This window comes from Lepisosteus oculatus, chromosome 12 (assembly GCF_040954835.1).
Source record: "Lepisosteus oculatus isolate fLepOcu1 chromosome 12, fLepOcu1.hap2, whole genome shotgun sequence".
Taxonomy (NCBI): domain Eukaryota; kingdom Metazoa; phylum Chordata; class Actinopteri; order Semionotiformes; family Lepisosteidae; genus Lepisosteus; species Lepisosteus oculatus.
In genome coordinates, this window is record NC_090707.1 from 6,339,620 (window position 1) to 6,366,127 (window position 26,508).

The 26,508-nt window shown below is 37.3% G+C and overlaps 1 long non-coding RNA gene across 1 annotated transcript; it reads left to right on the forward strand.

Annotated features, from left to right (window-relative positions):
* The first annotated feature begins 640 nt into the window (after positions 1 to 640).
* On the forward strand, positions 641 to 23,962 carry LOC138242002 (uncharacterized). Its single transcript, XR_011191279.1, has 3 exons — positions 641 to 707; positions 2,877 to 3,047; positions 22,752 to 23,962. It is a non-coding gene; the product is annotated as an uncharacterized lncRNA (long non-coding RNA).
* Positions 23,963 to 26,508: the final 2,546 nt, after the last annotated feature.

The following is a 26,508-nucleotide window of genomic DNA, read 5'->3' on the forward strand; positions in this document are numbered from 1 at the left end:
TAATTCTCATTTTAAATAGCACCGTTCAGAAATGAGAGAAAATAATTTAAAAAAATATACTAGGCCACTTCGATTTTCTAATGTGCTCCTTAAAGTACAAGGGCGCAAAAACACTCAATCATTTGCTAACGGACATCCATACCGTCCTCGGAGTTTCGCAATACCAAAGTGCACCTAAAGTGAATTATTAATATCAGCAGTTTGATGCGAACCACATGCAAGGTGTTCAGCAGATCGTCTTTCCTCAGAAGACCACACATGTACCAGTCTCTTCAGAAGCTTCACGATGGCAGGGAGCCCGAGACAGAGACGCAATAACATACGGAAGAAGTCATTATTAATTACTGTCTTCACAGTCCTGAATTCTTTAAAGTTCAGTTCAGATTCCATCGAAATTAATAATAACAGTAATTAAATAATTATTCTATTCGCGGCGCTTCAATAATATAGAGCTGATTAATATAACTAAAAAGTTATTATCATACTGTTTTTTTAACAGTGAGGTTACTATTGCGTTTTCTGCGCGTTAAAGCAAAAAAAAAACTTTTAAACGCATTTGTAAACTCAGGGCTGTCTCTCTCAATCTTTTCATAACCGATTGAAGCGTTTTAACAGGCAAGCTGTTTCCTGGAGCCTATTTAATTGTTTCCACCTGAGACCTTTGATCCAAATAGCGCATCTCAAGGCGGATCCAAGAAACTACGAAGGTGCGTTTTTGTTAATTAATTTAGTGTGGACCCAAACGCTGTGGCTTGTAACGAGAGACGTATCGACCGGGGGAAAAGATGCAGAGAAGAAGTAATGGGATCAGATGTGTTTTCACAAGAAACGTTTCTAAGGACTTGCAAAACAATGCAATGTCGAAAGGGATACATACATCCGCTTGATTCAGAGGGGGTGACTATTGGACTACGGTAATAACGTGTATCAGACTTAGTGCTCCACGTAGTTCAGAAGGAAGTTTAAATGGAGCTGTTGACAAAAAAAAAGGCGATTGCAACTTTCAAAAACTTGTACAGGGGATGATTGGAGTCTCCATTTTTTGTGTCTTCGATCTTCCATGCCTTTTCTTATCCCAGATTTATATATCATGCTACAGTATCTTACACAAAAAATATAACTAACACTGCTAATGATGAGTTTTGTCCGTTTCTCATTTGTAGTCGTCACCCATGTTCTTGCGCTGAATATTTAGACACAATCTCCCCACCACCCACACACACACACCTGCTACCCCAAAACAAAGACCGCTTATTATTGCTATTCACCGGCGTCTTCAGTTCATTTCAGGAGATCACTACAGTGAGCGTTAAGAAAGATTAAGTCAAAAGTACGATTCCCTCACAAAGACTTTACTTGTGATTCGAAAATAAGTATGTATAGCTACGCGATATTTGTATTTCTTGCTTTTGTCAAGAAAACATTTACAATCTTTTTTTTTCCCTTGGGAAAATGAAGGGCTATTGTCGCTGAAGAGTCTTTTCAAAGGCAGTTTCCATTTTTAGGCGTTTACTTTTAGACGGGGATTTGAAAATGCATGCTGTAGTAATTTGGAAACGATATTCAATGACAAAATGTGCAATCCGTTTAACACGTTAGCAGGGCTCATTCTCCATAAATATCGTAGATGTTCACACTTTCTCAAGCTGATAATAGCGATTACACAGGCGCTGGCTTTTGTTTTGTTAAACTTCACAGACCGGTTACCAATACTGTCAGTTTGTTCGCAGTTTTTTCAGTCTCGCTAACTACCTGTGATGATAACCTGGCATGGTAGCTTTTAGCATAAATGCCATTTTTTTTCTTGGGAATTGAAAGCGATTTGCAGAGGCCAGCCGTTTGTTTTTCTCCGTAGTCCTGGGCTGCCCCCCTGCTACCCCTGGAGCAATAGATCCACAGATCGGTGTGATACCTGAATGGATCACCTACTGTACAGTATATTGTTTCAATAGGCCTCAACTGCACAGTGATCATATTGATTCAATCATGTAGTCCAAGTCGCCTATTTAACGAAATAATCATAATTAATATATTAATCCAACACAAATGTGAAAATGTATGGATATTGAATTGGGGACTTCTGAAGGTAAAGGATTTATTGGAAATAAAAAGTTTTTCTTTTTCAGTTTCTTCCCATTTAAAAATAAAAACTCTTTAAGCATCTGTGCCATTTCAATCATATTCAATTTAAAGAATGTTTTAATATAATTATTGCAATAGAAAATAATCTCCTATAATTATCCCTTACCATCATTGCCCGTAATCCAGAAAAAAAAGTTTCTGCAGGTGTGCCTTTGTAGAGGCAGTAAATATACTTTTGATAAGACTAAGCCTGCAATAAACTGAGGGGATTTCAGCCTTCAGATATCTTTATACCAGGGATTTGCGTCACTGTCTAATTTACTGGCCTTTTTTAAAGGATGTAGTCAGTTGTACCTGTGCTTTACAGAAATGAATAAAAAATAAAGCTAATAGTAATGAAAATGTATGTGCTTAAAAAGAAGACTGAACAAGTCGGCTTCATTCAAATTCTGAATAAAGAAAGGTAATGTTTGATCTGCTCATTTTATAATTACATACTGTACTTTACTACGTTTATAATATTTCTCCAAATCTAATTACACTGGCCTATATAAAGAAGAAGCTTCTACTTCTTTTCAATATTATGGAGGGGAATGTCCCCTTTCGACTTTTATCTTTCCACAAAATATCTGCTTTGTTTTTATCTATTAGCAGTCCGCCTACTCAATATTAATAGTAAGCCACTCTGACTGTGTCGCAAATCACTTTAATCCAAGTGTATTTTTTTTTAAAAGTAAGGTCAGTGTGGAAATTTGGTTCCTATGATGTTTTCAATTTGTTTACGTGATTTCCAGAGCCATAGACCAGAAGAGCTGGCAGAGAGCGCTCCAGTTCGCTGGCACACCGCTCGACAGTCACGACTTACAGGGATTGACACCTCGCGGCTTCTGCATCGCTGAGAGGACAGCGAGCAGTACGGGAGTGGGACTCAGTACTGGCCCAGAGAAAGACGCTCTGCTAACGAGGTAAACTCTTCCCAACTTTTCTCCCTGTCTCTTGGCTTTTTCTCTGATTGATTTTAAATTATAATGTGCTCCTTCTTTATTTATCTGGCTTGGGACTCACTCGCTGTCATTCTGAAAGGAGTTTACATGCTTAATGCAATATGTTCACTCCTCAAAACAACAAGCTGTTATGTGATCAGAACAGTGAATGATTTTGGCAAAGTATGAGTGCAAAACCCTGTTGTGTAGCCTTCAGCTGTTTTCAAGTTGCAGGTACAGTAAGTGAACATGACTAATTTTGCAGCAAGGCATATACTATATGACCTTTTTAGTGGCGTTTTCCTGTTTTTGACTTTTTTCATCAGAGCTGTCCGATGAGTCACCACCACACTATGTTGGCTTGACATTTGTGTGACTGTCATGCCTGAAATCAATAATAAAGTACATGTGCAAGTTATCTCTGATGTGTGATTGTAAGGTCTGTGCATCATGGAATGGCTGAAAAATCTAAAAGAAATAAATTGTTTAAATAAATAAAAACATATCTTAAAAAGCTCAGCAAATTGATCAGCAGGAAAATGCAAGACGATTGTTTGAAAATGTCTGGAAGATGCAATGTTCTGACCGGAGACCACTGCACCTTTAGGGCTATAATTTGTTCAGATTTCTTTTTTTTTGTAGTATTTTTATTTTCCCCTCATCGTAAATTAAAAACTTTTGGAATTGCTGGAACACAACAATGTTCACAATGTTTCCCCGGAGAACTATTACATATGAGCAGTAAAAAGTTTGTTAAATTCACCTCATTCACTCAAAGACAACCTTATGTTACAATGTGATTCTAACCCTTTCCTACTGAAATTTGTCAAATATTAAACCAAATAATGAAACAGTCCAGATGTCTTAAAATCATCATGGTAACCTTTACAGTTTTCAGTATTTGTCTTTCCAGTACATGTTTTGGTACTACAACATTAAAAGACCTGATCTTTGACAAACATCTCCTCTATCTATACTATTACAACTAATTGCAGTAATAAAAGTAAGTCTGCAAATTCCTATCACTATCACTGTAAATGTTGATCTATTTTTATACATACAAATACAAAGATTAAACACCATAACACATGGGAATAAAAAGACATGTGGTCCAAAAAGCTTTTCTTCTCCCTGTGAAACAAAGTCACTCCCAAAACAGGATGCGTCTGTTTCTAACGGATCCCTGGGTATTCGAACTGACAACATAATGAATGTGACATATCTGGCCTCTCATGCACAAGATTAAGTGCAGCTGATAAAATGTGTTAACTTTCTAGAAATCCGGGTGATTTGGGGTTTAAAGGCAAGCATTCTTAGACAGAGACCTGTTTCCCTGAAGCCCTCAATGGCTTTGTCTGAGAACGTGCTGCAAAGTAGACATCACTGCAGCTCACCTAAGTTTCAAAAGCATACAGCGAGATGTTTGAATGAATGTGGCCTTTACCATGTGGCCTTTTTCTAATTACTTTCCTGAAGTTTTATCGGTCCCTGGCAATCGTTTCAGAACCCAGTTCTCTCCACGAACATCTACAAATATAACGGAAACACTCTTCGATAAAAGGGCCAATTTTCTGTTAGGTCTTGGTACAGTTTTATGTGTATGCTGGTACCAGTGCTAAAGGCAGGCTGCTGTGTAATAAGGTTTTATTAGAGCGAAGACACTTGACCTACTGTAGTGGGTTGACTGTAATGAAAAGACAAGTAACATGAGAAAAGTGGACTGCACTCGGACGTATGGCTTCTAAAAATTCTCCACTATAAAACAAACAAACACATTGGAAATCAAGACACATATGAATTTTGTAGATCGATGTAAGGATAGAGGAAATAAGAGAATGGCAGTCTCCCATTATGAGGGTGTTTGGCAGGACAAACACTATGCCCAGCATGCATTTCAGTTGCCTGATTGTCCTGTATTTCTTTTGTGGTTTCGTTCCCAGCTTCCCACACATGGATTAGAAGCTTGTGCTTCACAACACGTGTTGTCATGTCATTCCACCGCAGAACCAAATTGCAAAACTGGATTGAGCATAAAAAAACACATGAAAGCATCATCTAGCTCAAGTTTCTCCCCATCTCAGATCTGAGCTCCTGTGTGCATTGATGGCCTTGAGGAAAACCTAAGCTGTTTTTCTCCTTCAAAACAAAAGCAATAGGACTTGTAGGAACACAGTGATGTGGCTAATACAATTCTATCCTCATCACCGCTGCCATTCGACTCTCATCACTTAATAAAACAAAATTCACACACAATCAAGCTCAACTACTTCTGGCTAGCAAGAGATCAGCAATCAATTTTCAAGGCTTAGTCAGAGGAGCCTGTTATGCCAGATAACATAACACAAGCAGTCAGATCAATGCAGAGCAGCAGTTCTCTGGATGCTGTCGGGTTTCCTATAGAACTTTATTAAACATTCTTTCTTGTTAGTTAAGCTCAGGGGCACAAGAGATGACTTTCACATTGTTTACGGAAAGCTGTCCCTTTTGTGTGGCCTGGTCTCTCATGTAGTATTGCCGCTGTTTAAATAAGAAAACTAGACTTTCTTCGATAATTTCTGAATTTCTCTAAAGCCTCCATCAAGGTCCATGATGCGTTTCTGGAATACCTCTGTGATGACAAGTTAGATTAGCTCCAGACAGAGAGATGATACTTTTAACATGACGAAGTGATAGTATGAAGCACAGATATTTTACGAGTACCCTGCTTTATTCTTGTAGTTATATGGTCCTAGTCATTACAGAATTAATTTAAACCAGTGGGGGTCGTTAGAACAAGTTATATGTTGGTGGGATTTTGTCTGATGTCCAGAATATTCCAGATACCACACAATCACACCTCCTGCCAGTTGTGTCTCACCTTTTATTCAAAGCAGGCTGCATGGACAGAAGCTAAGCAGGACAGCATCTTACCCTCCACTTCCTTTTACACACTAAGCTGTTTCCTCTCTTCATGTGTCTTCTGCTCTCTTTTTGTACTTGAGGTGCAAGCAGATGCATGCAAAATCTATATCTCTGTTTCATACTTGCTTCTAAGATAATGCCATTGTGGCCCTACAAGCTGAAAAAAAGCTCTCTCTATATGCCTCTCAGTGCACATCATATTTCTCATTTCTCTATTCACCTCTATTGAATTGCAAATAGTGCTTCCTACAGCAAGACGCTATTGTTCATACCGTGATGTCCAGAATGGAGAAACAACGAAATATTTAAAAGGACGCTCAAAGAGCAGTGGCCCAGCAAACCTTTATTTGCAATCTGCACATCTGGCAGGAAAAACCAAAAAAAAAAAGAACTTATGTCTTATTCTTAGAGTCTTTTTCTGCCATGTAGGAAATGCATGGATGTGTGTGTGTTTTCATATTAGAACTGTCAGCAAATTGACAGATTTGTCACTAATGTATTGTAGCCTTCACAGTCACAAAGGGAAGGGGTGGAGACTAAGGGATCGTGGTGCAAGATCAGTAAATCACATCAGAATTTTGGATGACAATACACTGAAAGACGTGAAAAATAATTTCTTAATGAAATGAAAACAGTGTTTAGAGCTGCTTGAAGATGAGCTGTATTAATAAGGCATCTAGCTTTTGGGCAAACGTAAGGGACATTAAAGTGAGTTTAAGAGGAAGAAGTGGGGTTACGTTTTAAAAATATACAATAGTAAGGTTGTAAGATTGCAATAATATAAATTAATAAAATATGAATAATATACAGTATCAATAATATATTAATATTCTCAATTAATAAGATAATAGAGGTGTAAGATAGCAATACAGGCAGGGTCTTTACAAAACAGGAAGATAACTTGACTTTTTCCAGTCTGATAATATTCTGAACTGCAAAATAAGGTCTAACACTGCTTGACACAAGGATCCAGACATCTCTATTCTTTAGGCAGATGTGTTTCAGCTAGGGACAAACTGACAAAACAATACTGGTGTCCTTTTGTCACACTGGGGCTGCTGTCCTGTCTCACTTGCCAACAAGACAGCAGTCAACAATATGATGACTCTGGAGCAGAATGTGCTGTACAGTATGTGTGTATGAGGAGCATTTTTCTTTAGTACAGTTCAAGTTTCATACACAAATGTGTACATTGCCTATATTCAGAGCCTTGCACAGTTTTCACATTTTTTTGCTTTGTAACTTACAGTCATGACTCTTTGAAACAGCAATTAATATTTGTATAAATTTATATATAAATCCTACAGTATATCCTCACATTCTATGCAAAACTCAAAAAGAAAGAGTAACTAAAGTGAAAGAAAAATGGAAAAGTCAAAGACAACCCTAAATTAAGCACAGACGGCTACCTTAACGAACCTCACAATCTGTTTCAGTGGTCTCTCTGTGTGCAGTAATTGTGATTGCCATGGTTTTAGAAGAAAAATACCTGTCTCTTTGAGGTTCCCTGATCAGGTTGTGAATTTTGAGCAAAGATTCAACCATGAAGTCTAAGGATCTTTTGAGCACTTCAAAAACATTGAAGTCTCTGAACATCCACCTGAGCAGTCTGTGGAATCATCAAGAAATGGAAGATACATTGTACCACACATCGTCCCTTCAGACTGATCAGCTGGGCAAAGAGGAAAAGTCTGGGCAGATGTCTGAGTAGCTACTGTGAGGACAACAACAACCAGTCTGGAAGAGCTACAGAGGTCAATGACTGAGATGGGAAAGATGTGCATTAGTCAACTGCATCACTCAGATTCATGATCACTCCACCAAGCAGGTCTGTATGGTGTAGTAGAAGCCCTGGCTCATTTCCTGACTGGAATTTGCAACAGAGTGCTGGAGTCATCTTTCAAAAATTTGGCAAAAGGTATTTTGGTCAGAGGAGACCAAACTGGACATTTTTGGTCTTAATGCTAAGAGTTAGTGCACAACCCAACACGGCAAACCTCCCAGTCTACACCATCCCTACACTCAAGCATGGTGGTGGCAGCATCAGGCTATCGGTCTCCTCTGCAAGGACTGGAACTCTCGTTAGGACTGAAGGAGAAATGGACAGGGATATAGTGTAGGCAAGTGCTAGAGGAAACCATGTTTCAGTGATAAAGTCTTAAAACTGGGATGAGAATGGACTTTTCAGAAGGACAGTGACCCAAAGTACAAGGACAAAGATAAACTGGAGCAGCTTAAGAATAAGGGAGTAAGTGTCCAGTCAAAGGTCTGCCTTGAATCATGTTGCAAATCTGTACAGTGACTTGAAAACTGCTTTTCGTGAGTGATCTCCAAGTGATTTAAGAACGCTTGATCAAATTTGCCAAGATTAGGAGACAGAAATTGTACACAGCCAGTGTATAAAGTTGGTGGAGACTTATCTCGAAAGACTGCTGGCTGCAGTTGCTGCCAAAAGGCACTTCCACCAAATACCGAGTTCACAAGTCGTGTTCAAGAAGAAGTATGCAATCGACGCATTTCATTTTTTTTCCCTGCAGTTTTTGTTGACATTTACTGCAGTATATCTTCCCCCTAGAATTCCTCAGTTTCAGCATTCAGTTTTTGCACAGAATATTAATTTTAAAGCCATGTGTATACTGTATGTCATTTGGTAATTTCACAGAATGGAATACGGTAGGATGGGATTGAATGCTTTTGCAAGGCACTGTACTGTACATATGTCAGTTGTGATCAGTTTAACGTGCTTGCCTGTGAGAAAATGATGTAGTCAGCTTTTAAAAACTGGGGAAAAAAGCTCGCCGTTTCGCCCACTAAATATGTAGATGTTACTGCAAGTGTTGTTAATGGGGCTTTTGTCCCACTCGCCTCAATAATTGTACAGCTATTTTAGGATTATATTCTGTGTGAAAGCCTTTCACCTTTCTTTACGCCAGTGTAAACAGCTGCTGATTGTAAACCGAGCATGAAAGAGCGAAGAAAATGGACGGAGACTCGACACTTGCTCTTTGTATCGCACATTCCTATCAGTAGAACCTTCCCCAGTCCACCATTTTGTAAGAAAATGTATTCAGTAATGAAATAACTCTTGCCATACAGACCATGCCAGTCCTTTGACTTTTAAATGTGATTTTCAATAGATGTATTTTCCATGCTGCTTATTAGTCGGTCATACCCGGTTATGCTTTGGGCTCATTTAACTGCAGGTGCAGATAAGAAAGCTATTAGCAGCACTACTGGAAACCATGTGGACAAAACTAGGGGAGTTTGGCAAGCATGTTGGTCTTATACCCTTAAAAAGATTGATGAGGAAATGTCATGGTACTAAAAGGTCTAGGTTTGTCTATGCAGAGACACACTGAAACGAGACATTACAGAAGTGTTTCTGTAGCTATCTCCTTTCCCTGGTCAAAAGAACTTTCTCCTATCTTAAATGTTGTATTTTTGGTTGGTGTAAAATATGAGTAACAGATTCAATTAATCATGCTGTGACATCTACTGGGGCCATCCGTGGACTGACATCAGCTTCATCAAAGTTCTGAAACCAGCTGCTTGTGTCAGCTCCTCTCATCCACAAACATCTGCACTTCATCTCATCTGTTTGAAGGAAATATATGATTTTATACATCCGTTTTTTCTGTTCTTTTGCAGCTTCTGCTGCTTGTTTTGTTTAAGGACCATCTGCTATGTATAAAATTTGGAATATTTTTAAAATATGCAGGCTGAGTTGGAATGCAAATCCCATTAGCTTTCTTATTCTAAAAATAATAATGCTTTTACAAGTTGGATCGAAAGTACAAGAGACTGAAAGATTGAAAGTATAAGAGTGGAAACATAAATATTTCTCTGCAACAATCCGATGAAGGAACCTGCACAGAATTAAGAATTCAGATACACTCTAAGTGAAAATATACTTCCTATTTCTTCCTTGACTGCTCATTTTGTGAAAACCCTGTATGATTGACACATGTAATCATCAAAATCAACAGTTTTATGATAAGAAGTATATATGACTGCAATTGCTGTATTTCAGAACTGGAAACAGTTAAATCCTTTTGGCAGTTAGTCAGGATTCTCTGCACAGAATCATTAATAGTGACCCCCTATTTGTATAATGGACTTGTCTTAGCTTTATGTCAGCTGATCTTTGGGATATGCGTTATAACCATTTACGTAGGAGTTAAACTGCAATGAAGTTAAACCTAATGTTCTTGGGAGGAAGGAATAGGCAAAGTATTTGTGTCTAGTGTTTAGAAGTGCTTATAATTGGTTGAGCAAATTTTGCTTCATAGAAACACTGCTAAACAATAACTATTCACTTATGTGGACATAAGGAAGTTCTAGAAAAGTTGTTATTATTATTATTATTATTATTATTATTATTATTAACACTATATGAGTTTACTAATTCTGTAAAATTGTTTGTATTCTGCTGTTTCCTTACTCTCCTGTTTTTAAAACAACATAGTAACCCAGGTTTTCGGAATAAAAAATACAACCATCTAGGGAAATTAGATGCCTTTGGCTCTCCAGTGCTGTCCTTGTAACTAGTTCTTATGCAGCATGTCGTTTATTTAGATATATGTCAGAATTTATTCCCATCATGCTTAAGGATGGCACACATCTGCTCCTTCAGCAATGTTTTACAGACATCTTGGTCTTACACGTTTTATAGATCAGATTATGGTGGCACAGATGCACTCACTTGTGGATTTTATGGTTTCTATTCTGAAATTTTATTGCATTTTTTAAAATACATATTATCAGTATTTAATCACTATAATCAGCTAAAGCCTAAATCAACCACAAAGAAATAAAATTTGAAAAACTGTGATATAAATATTGGCCATTAAATATCTATCCTTAAAATGCACATAATCCAGGGTAAAATGAGTCACACTGTTTGTGAACTTGTATGTAATGCAAAAATAATCCACATGGTGGTGGGAGAAGTGTTCCTTTTATATCTGGACAGTCTCTTTGAAAAACAATTCAGTATGTGGTTCAGGGGGTAGGGGATAATACAGTTTACTGATTACATTACATAGCAGAGAAAAAGGAGATATCTGAAACTTTTCTTCAAGTAAAAAAAACAGTAGCAATGACTCTTTTGTTTTACTGCCTACACAAAACCAAAACCTTCCTTCCAGAATCGGGTGCCACTGGGTGAAACTTCACATCAGTTTGCAAGTGTTAGTAAGATTTTCTGCTTTTACTGCATTCCACACAAGTGCATGTGGGCTCAAGCATTAAGTCTCTGTCAAGATGCCCTTTTTATTGCACATGTTTGAAAATGTCTAGCGTGTACAGAGCCTGTTCCATTCTGGACAGGATGAATAATTCCTGGGAATGATGGAAAATATAATTAAATATGCGTGGTGATGCTAAGGAAAACTTGTCAATTTGCATAGCATGATGTGCCATAATGTGAAACGTTATATAAAATCCCTAGTTTCCTTTGGAGCACTGTGATCAGATCACATTCCACGGACCACACATATAGCTGCCTGTGTTAAAACAGTTATCCATGGTCTACACAGCGCAGTATTCCAAAAATGTCTTGCAGTTGTAACTTGAACTTTTGGTCAAGGCATATGGGATGAACAGTACTTGTACAGTTACATCATTGAGAGCAAAGTGGCACTGCACTGCTCTCTAAAACGTGCATTTCCAGAACAACACTTCCCCCATTTCTTCATTTGTATACAGTTTGTAATACATGCATGAACACATTTACACACACCCATTTATAGTTGTGTGTCTGTGTTTGTGTCTAACTCACACCTGTCAGCCCACTTCATCTGAAATGGTAGTTTTCTGTTTAAGCATGAATATTTAGCAATAATAGGGTTTTTGTTCAGTTTTTACTAAACCAATTGCACAATTTTCTTAGGAAATAAACCTACCATAGAAATGATGGAGAAAGGACCACACTTTTGCAGTTTTGAAGATTTAAATCTCTGGGCTTTTGTGATTTTTTTTTTCAAAGGGCAATCCTAAAACCAGATTTTTTGCCTCCAATAAGGGTTCCAGCTGTGTCGCCTTGAGTGATCCAGATGTTCTGAGCCAGGCAGCACCTTCCTGGTGCAGGCATTGAGCTCAAGTATTGTTTTCTTTGTATCACATCTATGTCTGTGACACATAAATTGCTTCAGTAGCTTCTTAACCCACAGAATACTAATAATGAATAAATTGTGGTTCATTTTCTGTTCTTTTGCCTGGTATCAGGAACTTCAACCCAGGGATTTGTTTATGCAAATGTGTTTCAAATAGCCTGCATGTAATATTTGTCCGAAACAAGACATGTCTAGAAATCAATAAATGTTTATTTTAACCTGAGCCCATACTTACGATGTGAAAGTGCTATGAAGTGGAATAGCCTATAGGGATCCAGCAAAGGGAATGTTTTACACAAAGGGTTGTGTGAGTATGGAACAAAGTATGTTCCATAGTATGGCATGTTAAAATACCGCAGACTGTGCTCTGCCTCGATCTGTGTCCTTGATTAGTGATTAGAGCTGTCCGTGGCAGTCAAGCAGGTGAGAGTCTAGTTAAACCTGCAGCATCTCTTAGGAATGAAAACTTGACACAAGCTAGGTTACTGCTTTCCAACCACGGCCCTTAACTTCTTTCCACTGTCATTCTGAAAATGACTACCAGCTCTTGACCCTTATCACTATTCTGAGCCATATCTGAGCTTATGTTTCCATGGGTGAAAGGCAATGCCTCAGACCACCCCTTTAGTCCAGCACTCCATCTAGCTCCAGTACATATTAATGTTATTTTCGGGTCATTTAACTTACCCTCAGCAAAGGGTAGAGGGTGACACATGGCTGTAAATCATCTGACAGTGGAATGGATTGGTGCCACAACAGATTATCATGAGAATTCCTGTGTTGCTTGACCATGTACAACTGCCCCCTCCCGATTCACACACACACGTGCACACATACCCTCCATTAATATCAAAGTTAAGGTCAAGATGTGCATTTTGCTGCCCTGTGATTTTCAAACCAGTCACACAGTGGAGCATCATGATTAAGGAATATGCATGCTATTTTATACTCACCCTAATCATTTTTTAATGATACCTTTTCAGGTCTTTATAACTCTCACTCTTGACTGTCCTTAAAGTTTATTTACAAAACTTAACCTATTCATTTAAAAAATTACTTTAAAAAGGAATCATATTTCTATATTAAATTAGATGGAAAGGCTAATAGCTTTACAGAAATTTCGTTGAGAAGATATTCGGTTTTAGAGCATTTTATCTGAAAGGTGTTATTTCACAGATGGTTTATTTATATTTAAAAGTATTTCTATTGTAGATACATCATTCTGTATAAACTGGTTTGTTGCATTGCAAAATGTGTAAGTACTGAGTGAAGAAGAAAAATGTATCCAATTGACAGGAAAGAAAAACAGATTCCTGTTTTATTAACAACATTGTAACTGCAGAAGATAAGCAACAATTCACAATATTCTGTGCAAATGCCCCCTTTTTAGCTTAGGTTTTGGAAATGTGCAAAGAAACATGTTCATAAAGACAGATACATTGTTGTAACAATTGTATAGCCACAACACTGACAATCAGGGAGCAGAAATGTATAGTTAATTGTAAATATAACTGAATTAAATATGCATCTTACAAAATATGGTGTGGTACAGTTACAGTAGCCAAAGTTATTATCACATTATGAAATCTTCATCCAAATTATTTAAAGTAACTCTGTAGTAAGTCATTGAGTATACTGCTTATGTCTAAACTTAATTTTCCAATGCACAGATTGGAATCATTAATATTTCTCGTAAGACGCTCTAACAGAAATTGACATTGAATGTCCTAGTTTAGTGGATTAAGTGCGTCAGTTGTGTCTCATTTTTGTCCTGGATCTCAAACCTGAAAGAGTTGAATGCGTTGTGCTATCTCTCTGCCGTGCCTTGTCGAGAACAACAGCTGCACACCTTGTCTTGAAGGTGAACTTGGTTTGGGATCCATAAGTGTGTGAACTCTTTTAGCTTGAATCTGCCGCAAGCTGCTGTAACTGTGGCTTCAATCAATATGCCATTCCTTACCTTAACGCCAACATGACGTCGGGTCATCTTTAGTTTTCTTTCTTGTGTGGAATCTTTTGCAAACGAAGAGGAATCATGGCAAACTGCATGTGGGCATGTAGAAAGTGTGTGTTAGCCGTGTGAAATGAGGTGCCCGGATTGTAAAACTCTCCTGGTGTATTTCACTCTGTTTAGTGCTCAAAAGAGAGAGAGCGAGACTCTCTCTAAACTCTGTGCTTTGCAACAGAGCTGCAAGACTCTGACTGAAGAAATATGCAGCAAGTAGACTCATACTTAAAAAGACAGGTCCAGGTGGTGGTATTTGTATACTTTCTTTACATGGTCACAGTGTGAAAACATTTACCAGCCTGAAGAAGCCTGTTTCACAGATGTTAGCGTGAACTGTAATGATACGCACTGACATCACAAAATCTGTAGCTCACGTTTAATTATAGATTTCATCACTACTGCTTCCTTTAGTGGTTCTTTCTTTCAGTCAGCTAAGACCTCAAAGATTATCTGTATTTTAAAATGTCCTAGAACTTGATTGTGTGGTTTTGGCTCAACATGTTTCTGATTTTGTTGCTTTGTCTGTTCTGTGGTTCGTTTCTTGGATTTGGTGTCTCACGTTCTTTGTTAACAGACTGAGTTATATCAGGGTGGTTTGTAAAGCCCTTCATTTGCAGTTTTCCTAAAAGAGTTGTGTCCAATTATATGCACAATACTGATAACATCCTGCAAATAATTCTGTCCCTGTATTGGAGGTTTGCTTTAGTTTTACAGCCGTGTGTGTAAAAGCAGAAGATTTGTCAGTTGAGGTTGCCAGACACATGCATAGGGTGGTGAGCATGCAGGCAGAGGTGTAAACCCAAGTTATTGTCCACTGCTTAGGCACAAAGCAGGGTACAGGCAAAGCACTTAGATTCTATCATAGTTTCTTCACAAACACCAGCTTTAAACATCAGCGTTTGCTGATGAAGCTGTTTGTGCAGTGAAGTGTTCAGGCTCTGTGTTAGTGGGTGAGTAAACTATGCTATAGACTGGGAGCATATGAGAATGTGCATGTGGTGGTCTCCCTCTGTTTTTACAATGGTCACTAATATTTCCAATTCGCACTATGCTCTTAAAATGTATCTTTAGAATTGGATAAAGTTGTTAGAAAACGGATGGATGGACAAAAAAAAACATTTTATGCATTTTCCAGTTTTGCCAATAGCCAGATTCAAATGAAAAGACTTCTGTCCAGTTACAGACTAACACAAATTTATATTCAAATGTTCAAAAAGAGGTTAATTGCACTCTGAAATGTTAAAAGAAAGAAGAAAATGTTTTAACTGTGGTGCCTCCTTCAAATGTATAATACTAAAACATTGTTAGTTTATGATATCACAATTTCGTCAATCATAAGGTCATCTCTATGAAATACACATATACATTCAATAGCTCTGAAAGTATCTATAACTTACATACATAACTTATTGTATTTATCTCACCGCTGGCATATTTGTTTGCATTTTAGGATCATTTATACATCATACACATTATCCCCAATTACATTATATTAAACAAAGCAGATGTGTAGGACGTCTACTGTGTCATGTTTGATATAAAAAACCTACAAAACATGCTTACATCCAACAGCTCAACTAACGATTAAGTTTTTCTTTGACTATCTTAAACCGAGGAATTGAAAATAAAAGGAAAGGGTAAAATCAATCGTTTTTGTTCTGATGAGGATCCTTCTGAAATGTTGCACATTAAATTATTAAATTATTGTTATTCCTTATTATTTCCTTACCAAGTATTAATTTGATTTTTTTTTCTATTTTTTCTAACAGGGCTTCTATCACATGACATTAACTGTTCTTGTTCAGATTTATTTTTATTATTTTGATGTATTATTTTGTTATTTTAGTTGTAATATATAAGGGCTTATATAATATACATATACAGTATATTCATTAGAAAAGTTTTAAAAATATAACCAATATACTTCAAAACAAAAATCATTTTCTATTTTGTAGCAATGTAAAACTTAATGGAATTTTACTATTGTAGTAATAGGCTATATATTTTATACTTACTAATAAGCTATATATATTATACTTACTAACTTTTTATGTTAATTTTTTATTCTGTTAAAAGCAGTTGTTTTTTTCAAATACCAGAAGCATTTTATTTCTATATTCTGACAATATGAAGCAGATTATATGTTGTTACATGACTCTCATTTTAAATCACGCCCTCATTAATTAAAGATATCAAAACCCAAAACTATCCAACAGTTGCCTTAGCACGCACACTGTAGGATTTAGCTGTTCTGCAAATTATACCCTATGAAATGTGCTATAAATCATATTTATATTTAAATAAGCCTGAGAACAGGAATACTCTTGAAATAAGAGAAATGTTTTTAATGCAGATGTCACTTGTACAAACAATTTTTTGTAAGGCTCGTAACGGGAAAAATCTAAAGCCATTATTGTATCAGAACTTACAGAATAGCATTTCTATTGTTCCATCATTTGAGCCAGTGATACATAGTGCATGTATTCTGTATAGCTTTATATATACTTTATGAAGCTTTCAAGTTTCTGCAAGCCCAACCAACAGTAATGTGAAGTACACTTTATTTTTATACATTTCCATGACATTAACTTTAGTCAATATCTGTTTGTTGCAACTTTAAAATTGCTATTTGCTTTTTTGAAGTACGTTCAAATCCAGCACACAGCAAGCGAGTTGACAAGCTGGGCACCACATGCCTCTCTGCACTAATGTGTTTAAAACCATTTCTGCAGTTTGACTGGGAGAGCATGCCCGTATTTGATTTACAGAACAAACCAGTACCGCCAAATATATCCACTATGTAATTTGTACTTAACTCTGTGATATTTATGGCCATTTGCCTTATCCCATCCCACCATCAGCTGCGCTGTGGGAGGTTCATTCTCAATGCGACCTTTGTTATTTACCCCACAGAGTATGGCCATTGTCTAGCCCTAAAATGACATCAGTTGTCTTTGCATCTTGACAGTACGATATTCCAGGTAATACCTCTAAATCAATATATGCCGCATACGTGTTATTTAAATCATTGTTCAATGCATACTGTGCAAAGTGAAACATATTTAAGAAAATGCAAAGAACAAAAACTATGCATTAGACTTCAAGAAATAAAACTTTGCAAGACCCACCCCCTTCGTTAAACAATGCTGTAATTATTATTGGAGAACGATTCGTTCAAACAGTGGACATAACAGTATTTCAAGGGACTTACGAAGCCTGGGCTGGGGTCTGGGCACAGAGGGTATTAAATTGTTGCCTAGTGTTTCGCTAAGCTCTGCCTTCCCTTAAAAAAAAAAAAAATCCCTCATAATTCAAGCAACAGCTGGAAAGCCTACTCTAATGTCTGTACTTAAATGTGGGAAGGTCACAGGGCGCTGATCTAAAGAGCAGGGGAGGCTCGCTCACCCGAATGGCGATGCTCAGTAAACGAAGGAGGAGGGACCTCTGCGTGCATCTTAAAAAGTCTGACCCAGCCTTCGAGAGAAAAGGGAAGTGAGACCCCATGGAGGATTTGCAGGGGTTCTTTAGAATCAAGGAGTGAAAGGCAACGAGTCTCCTAACTGCCTACCCACTACCTTGTATTCTAACAGGATTAAAGTACATTTAGCTCCCGTATTAGCATACTTTAGCCCCATTCAGGCTTACTTGATGTTTCCGATGGCCTTTGATCAGCCTTGCATGCTGCTGGTCAGCACCATGGTCGAAGGAGTCAGAAAGCGAAACTGTGAAATGTCCCTGTTGTTGAGTCTCTCAGGAGATATCGCTGCCTGAAAAAACACCCCGCCTTAAAAGAACTCTTATTTCTCCTGCTTCAGAAGTGGGCTCAGACCAAACAAAAAAAGGGGGTCGGTGGGGGGGGGAGAATGGGGGATCACGCTATATAAGCCAATTGGCCAATAGGTACCTGAAAGTCATAAACGTACTGCGTTTTATTACCATCTCCTAAAATTGAGTAATTTCCAGAGAGTGTCTTCCTTTATTGCTTTAATTTGCATATAAATTAAAGCCATATTGTAGCTGTAAGGCAGGCTATGCAACGAACACACTGCATCCCAGGATTTCTTTGTTTTATATATACACCCTATGCACCAGTTAAATGACTAGGTGGGGAATGTGAAGTTAGTGTTGTTATTTTTAATTGCCTGATTGCTCTCCTCACGCTGGGATCCAGCCTTGAAGAGGAGCTGTCAATCTCTAACTTCCCAACTCAAGAGCCCTTACTTCTGAGATGGCTTGCATTCAATTTTAATAGTGAAGGATTTCATTTCTTTTTCTTTTTCTTTTTATTCGGATTTCAGACATAAACTGTCCTATTTAGCACATTTGTCAGAGAGGTACGATACGTGCCACTGATAACGTTTGTTGAGAACTGATTGAATGTCGAGCTAAACTGAAAATTAAGCCTTTGCATCAAAAGGAAAAACAAGCTCTGCTTGAGTCCACTTTGAAAATGAAAACATTTTATTAGTCTTGACACCATGCTCCATATTGAAAGGTTAAACTGAATACATATGGAGTAGTCTATGGTTCTGTTTAGAAAAGTATGCAACAGCAGCAGCCTCAAAAGCAACATTTTCATGAGAAGAGTGAGTCTGGATCACCTTTAGAAAAGGGCATATTGGCACCATTTATCCTAATTACCATTTGTCTGCTGTTCTGAAGAGTCTCAATCCAGCCTTTCTTTATGACTGATCAGGTCATAATCAGTACTTTGCATCTCACTATTGTTTTTGCTTGGGATGTATTTGGGATGTAAACTGACTCTTTCATTGTAATACTTTTACGATTGTGACTGTAATATTTCACAACACACAAAAAGAGTAGATGTAGAAAAATACAGTCTCGTGATGAGCGAGTGCCTCATAAAATTAAGTGAACAGCTAAAAGCAAATGGCGTCTGAAAGTCTCCATGAAAATGGAGTTTAATAAGATGCAGTGCATTTTTTGTAACTTCTTCTTGGGTTGTTGCCTAGTATGTACCAACCACTGGGCCACAATTTGGGAAATATCTAGATCAAACATCAGCAGATTATGGGAGTGAATGCAAAATTTAATGTCCCTGTCTATAGATACCTATAATTTACTATTGGATACATTTGTAGTGGGACACAGTGTTATAGAGATCTTAGAATTTATTCCATGTGTCAAAAACATTTAAGTATTAACAGATGATATTATGTTAATGCTCTAGTCAAACTTTAATGCAGAAATTGCCTAAAGAATCAGCATAAAATAAGAGGTAATTCTGTTCATTTAGAATAGAAGAACAAGCCTGGGAGAAATTTGACATCATCTTCATTTAGGACACATTTTGCTCTTACTCCCCCTAAAGCTTCTTTGTACAACCAGCATATCTGATCCAGCTGCTAAGATGAGTGTAATGCTTTATAAAACTAGACCCCCTGCACAATCATCACTGGTCAACAGGCTGCCCTTACACACTCATCAGATCACCTGATCGGTAATTAGACAGTAAGACAACTCGGGCGGCTGTTTTGGGGCAGATTAATACATTCCGTTTTCCATTGCTTGATATAGTGTTGGTTAATGGTCAAGAAAAGAATATAACGTCTACCTTCTATTAAAGAGCAACTCGCAACTCTGTTTACTCCGTGCACAATGAGTTATGATATAAAGTCGGCAAGCCTGCTTAAATTAGCAGTAAGGGCAGGGCTGCTGTGATTCTCCTGTCTCAGCCCCCAAACCAGACTTAATTGTGGAGAAAGCTCTACAACCCTTGCACGATTTGGAAGGTGGGGTTGTTTTTCAAAAACAGAACTTGGGGAGAGCGTGTTTAATTTCCTACAGTTTCAGTTTTCTTTTTTTTCCCGGTTTTCTTAAAGTGCCTCTCTCGCTATTGGCAGACGAAGCTCTTAAAACCTACAGTATGTGAGACAAGAATGGTTAGCAGACTGCAGTCTTGCCATAACCGAAAGCCTTCACTAACAGTGCGATTTTTTTTACCTTAATGAGACGAAGCATAGCGATTGGCATCTTCATTTATTTCATATGATAATGAATGGCTCTTTGGTAAAACTTTAAGTGTAAGTGTTCTGTTCCATGAGTTGAAAGACTTTGCCGGATCTTCCGAACATCTTTCAACGAGATCTAAAAAGCATATATTAAGGGTAATTTATAGATGCATTGATCATGTGATCATATGAAACAAAAAAGTTTAAATATAGGATGGAAGAGAAAAAATATCCCGAAAGAAACTTTTGATTTTAATGTATGATTAATTCCGCAACATTTCCAGAAAACTGATTCTGCCTCTTCTTCATCTATACGTAAATCTGTTGGGTGTTTAATACCTTAAAATTAATTTTAGATCATAAATTTTATATTAAATATCTTACAGTAATGCGAGTAAAATTAAATAAATAATGTAAATAGGTTAATTAAAATTAATTATTTATTTGTACTTTGTGTTTAATAAACCCATTTATTTAATTGAGCATCAGTACCCAAAGCAGTCTGAACAACTGTGGGAAATAATTAAAAACAACAAGAACGACAGCCTCTGGGCGTCAGCAATGGTTGGGGTCTCCTCTTGAGGAAACTATATTTAATTAAAATTGAGCTAATTTTTCTGAACCACTTAATAAGCATTTTCAAATACAAGTCATAATTCACGGACGTACACGGTTTGCGTTCAGGATCTGAAATTGCATTCAATATTTAACAAGATGAAGTTTTTTTTTCACTGCTTTTAAACTGGCTCAAGCGGATCACTAGGAAAGAACTTTGTGAGTAAAGTCTGTAAGGTCTGTAAATCTTTTGCTCTGTAAACACAAGTTCTTCTGCTTTTCCCTGGAAAACTGGCGAGACGGGGGAACATATTCCTCTATAATGCAGATAGTCCGCAGTCTGGAGGCGCACTTATAGGAAACATAACCCAGAAGATAAAATATAACCCAATGCTGTATATTTTTGCAGTGGACTTTTGGGGCATCGTTGTACTGTATAACCCCAGAAGCCCTGACCTTCACTGCCCAGATGAAGAACAAACTGTCGTGCTTCAGAGGGGTAGCTGGAGCAAGGAATTATGACAGATTCAGCATCTGAACATCGCTGTATTCTTCATGGATAAGGAAATTATTGTGTTTACAGATAGCATCATGATGAATTTTTAATACGCAACTAAAAATGTATATGTAGTAGTTCAGGTGGGTAGCTGCGTCAGCATGCGTAGGCTGCAAAGGAACAAGTAATAGGTTTATTCCATGCTGAAAAAAAGAAGAAAGAGAACACAACGTTTCGGCCGTGGAGCCTTCTTCAGGTGTGAAGAAGGCTCCTGAAGAAGGCTCCACGGCCGAAACGTTGTGTTCTCTTTCTTCTTTTTTTCAGCATGGAATAAACCTATTACTTGTTCCTAAAAATGTATCTGCTCAACAAGAAGAGAACAAATGTCCACTCACGTCGGCGCTACACAACAGAAACTGAAATGTGATACCGTTTTTGAAGCTAGCATTTTTCTGCCGAGAAGGAATTTCCCGATTTCGGTGTTTTCTTAACCACCACGTTTAAGTCTTAAAGATATTGTTTTTATCCTCACACGAGATTTTAACTCTTCTTGTGTTTGTATTATTACCGTTATCATAAAAGTAAAGCGGTGCATTATTAGAATTGCTTAAAACATTACTGAATGTGTATAAATATATACGTTTATTACTTTTGGAGGAAAACTTCCCTCATCTCTGAATCAGCGCGATGCACCGCGACCCCACCCTCATCTCCTCCCCCTCGTTACCAGAGCATCTGATACCCTGTCCTTCCTGCTGTAGACCCTTCATTTTTAAAAGTGATCCATGACAACAGTGGCAAACGAAGTGGTGTTCACCACTTAAGTAGTTATGGCAACACGTACCAGCGGTGGTTTCTGCGGGTTATAGTTAAAATGACAGATGATGAGCTTGTAGCGGTAATGGAAGAAGACATGGAGAAGGAATCTTGCTAGTCTAGTGTTCATCAAACTCCCCACTGGCTATTGAAAGAGCCGCAGACAGTTAAAAACACACATACAGCGAGACGGTGATCTGGATTTAACCCCTTGAACGAACAACACTGCGTGTTAAACGCAGTCAATCAGGAAAATTAAATAGTTTCTAATGTGGCCGGTAGTGCGGGCGGCTGAGACGACTTCGGTTAACCCTCTCGCGTGATTTGAAATATTTTGCGTGTGAAGAATTTAAAGATTTAATTCTTGTTGGTGGTGTTGTTGAGGATGCTGAAGTACGCGTTTTGATTCTGACAAAATCTATGGTCTCCGCTGGACAATTCACATGTCCGGGTTATAACACCATTTCTATCTAGTGAATGACCTCATTAACCCCCTACTCCGCCTACACCCCTGACACACACCTCCAGCCCTGTGCCGGCGCAGCACAAAGGAGAGAAAGATGGTTCTCTTTGTACATATCTGAATTTCTGCGAGGCCGGGATATCTCTGATTTATTTCATCACGCGTACGTCTACTGTCTGTTGACACTGTGTTCCATTGTATTGAAATTTAAAAAAAGGTTTCCTTTTTGGATTTATTACATATATAATGATACGAGGAAGCTATATTGTGAAATAATAAATAACGTGATAAATAGCCCTTACAGTGTTACTTTTGTTTACTTCTTAATCTTTTACATTTGCCTTTTACCTTGTATTTTAAAGGGACTTTGAAAACGACAGTTTCATACAAACCCTTGGGAATAAGGACGAGTCTGATGTGCCCTGCTACACATAAGAATGCCGTCTAACGCAGGAGTTTTCAAAACTGAAAACCATTTTTATGAATGCTGACATCCTGACTCAAAAACCGGCAGGACTGCTACAACAAAGTTTGCGACGAAAGGGGATGTACTGTACAGGACAGGGTGTCTTTTTATAGGCCTGCACTACTAAAATGAAAACTATTGAACATTTGCATCTAAAAGTTCATATTCATAAAGGGAAAACTTTGGTGCTGAGTGCCATAAATGTTTATTTCCAGCTATGCAGCTGCTGTCAGAACAAGTTTAAATTAATAATTCAGTTGCTTTTCAGTGAACATTTGCATATGTAAGGTGGTTAGAACAAGCGCAATTAGAGGTCTCACAAATTACAGGAATGTTACAAGTTCACGGTCAAAAGAAATATAAAATGCAAAATCTGTCCACAGCCATTTCAAATAGATTCAAAGGAGAGCAACGAGGTTGGTGCATTTGAAAGACACTGAAATTTCGGATTGAATTGGTGGTATTTGTGTATTGCGGAGCACTTGCGTTGTTTTTCATTCTTTTAAAACTAATACGTTAAGATTCTACCAGCCGAACGCCTTTGAAGATCGATTATTTTTAACACGTATGGTTTTGGTAACATTCCAAAGCCTCTTCTGTATAAAGTAACGAAGTCATATATTACACAATTATGACGAATGCCAGTTACACCTAATGTGGTTGAAAACAAAATGTGGAAATGACCATTCCTAAATAAAGGGGCTGTTAAGTTCAGTCTGCCCCAGGCGTCTATATTTTCAGATTTAATACTCTTAGTTTTCAGAAGAGTCTTGCTCTGCATAATATTTGCGTTATATTTCTGAGTGATTTATTAACAGAATTTTGTCAGCTGTAGCCTAAAGCTTTTTCACGTTTACAGTAACAGATTGACAGATGTTTACTGGTTAATTGTGAGAGCAGTATTATAACATAGCGTGTATTTTTTAAACTAGAGGCTAAGTGTTTTCCCCCATTTTCCCCAATTCAAACACATCTTGTTTCTTTTGTGTGTACCTGAAACTTTTAAAAGTTGTTCCGAGTTGTTAATCGTCGATGAATGATTGTATCCGTTAATAATTGTCTGAAAGTCGATGGTGGTATTTGTAATAAACTTGAATTTGATGATAATTTTTGTAGCCAGTGTCATATTTCTGTATAGAATTATTTTGAATGTATGATATATTGTTTTGTGATCTATTGTTGATTGTAACACAAAACTGTTTTCTCTAGATGAATCCATTCTTACGGTGTCAAGACGAATATTCCAGTTTGTGTTTGTTGGTCCACAAAGCAGTTTACTCCTCATTTTCAAAATATCTGTTTTCGGATATTTTAACCCATACACACACCACACATACACACGATTCGACATAACCCTATGAATTATTCCAAATGCACGTAAACCCGCTCTGTTGTAATGCAACAGTAAATATGACAACAATTCCATATTCAACTTAAGCCTTAATAGACTTTTATGAAGTACACAGAGAATGATCTTCCCATTTCAGAGGTTAGTCATTTCAACGTGTTTATTCTTGTACAGGTTTAAAACGTATGAGGTGATCTTAGCTTGTGCACAACTTCAAAGTGCGCAGCAACGTAGGACGTCTATACAAGTAGAGGGGTATCTTCAGTGAGCCGACTTCTAAATTTTTAAAAAACAAAATATTCAACGTCTTGTTCACCCAAAGTCTGTTTGCAGTGGTCGACAAAAATGTGTATGGGAATATCTAGTTGCGTTCTTTCTTCAAAAGGTCACTTTTATTGGAAAAACTTGGAAGCACAAGCTTCCTTAATAACGATGCCTAAACTGCGTTAGTTTTAGCAATAATATTAGTCTACCTGCCCCCCCCCCCCATCTTAATAAGAAGAAATAAGTATTTCAGATTTTGTCATTTTCGAGAAACTTTTTATTGTTGTTTTTTGTATTTACCGTAACTTATATTTACTCATTTGTTTCGCTTATATCAAGTTTCATAAAGTGCAAGGTTTAACATTTGTTCCAATACACATAAAACTGTCTGAGTGGAACATGGAAATCTTCCGCCGTCATTTACATTGTTTTACAACAATATTCATATTAATTCGGGGCTGTTAAATGTTATTTTACATTCTCGTTGTTGCTGAAAATAGTTTATTTTAGCAAAGTAACTTCAACTATCAGATAAGTTCAAATCACGTAATATGTGTATAAGTTTCGACTCTATGCAAAGGTATAATGCTTGGAATATTAGCTGTGCTTTTAATTTAAGAGGAATTGAAATATTGCAACGTTAGAAATAAGTTGTATTTTCTTTAAATTAAATTAACCCAGTGTTAATACGATTTAAACCTCGTTGCTTTTGTTTTCATATTTTAAACACTTCTGCGTCGATACTAATCTGTTATCCTTTTGAGGAAGGTTGTATGGTCATCAAAATGTTCAGCAGGTTTTAAGTCGAATTTCCTGCCACAAAAGGAATCATTTGAGATGCAGTCAGCGTGAATTTCTCAGATTTCGTTGCTAAAGAAGACGCCCTTAGAAAAGTGTGAATTACTATTAATATTTTAAAAGGCATTGTCAGCTGATCTTCTATCATTTAACAAATGTAACAAATTAATGTAGCCATCTTCAAGTACACTTCAAATTAATACACCCCAAACAACATTATTGGGCTATTGTCACTGACAGACAAGGAAACAGATGAGGAATGGGTGGTTGTATACGTCAATAAGTAGGTGTAAGTTCAAGCAATAGAAATAGTTTTGTAAGTCCCTTAATTCTGTACTTCAGTGCTTTGATGCATGAACGCCTGCATTTTGACAAAATCGTTGCAAACCTATACGCTTTGTAATACGCGTGCATTTTCAGACTACATTTTCAAAACCTTCTGCTTCAGTTTGAAACCTTTATTCGTTATTCACAGATACAAATAGATATTTCTGTTGATTGAAAAATGGCAGACCGTCTCAGCAGTGTGAACAATCTTGTGGATTTCTTATATGGTAGATGAGAACATGTTTGTTATCCGCGTATCGACAAGCCGATCACACACGTTTTTGCACGCTGTTCTGTAAATGTCTCGGCAAGAAACAGCCTTCTATTACTTTAAAAAAATGTTGCAAATGTAAGAAAAAATAATTATTGTTACTATCAAATCCCATGGGAAAAAAATTGTTGTATTATTCTTGGTGTTACTATGAAGTCCAAATCTAAGAAAAATAATTATTATTAATAGTTTTATAACCCATTAAAAATTACGATCAATCAAAACGTAATGGGTTTAAACAAAAGCTCCTATATAAATCTTCCTCTTTTGATTGAAGGATTTAGTGAAGAACATCATGAGCAAGGATTTAGTCTGTGGAAGGGAATAATTTAAACGATAATCAGACTACATCTACACACACTGCAAAAATACCTACAATCGGGTGCAATTTGCATATACTGTATCTCCGCATTCTAATGTTAACTATGGAAGCGTCAGGCGGTGTAACATAAAGGTTTTTCCAAATATATTTGTGATGTTCTCCATCCTGCTTCCTATCTCTAAATTATTGGTTCGGTAGCCTGTCTTTTGTGGCAACAGCAAGCTAATAATTCAACATAAACTCTGTCATGCAAAACCCGATCAGCAAGTTTCGCTCTAACTTCGGGCTGAATCAAGATGTCATTCCCAGATATATGGATCTTG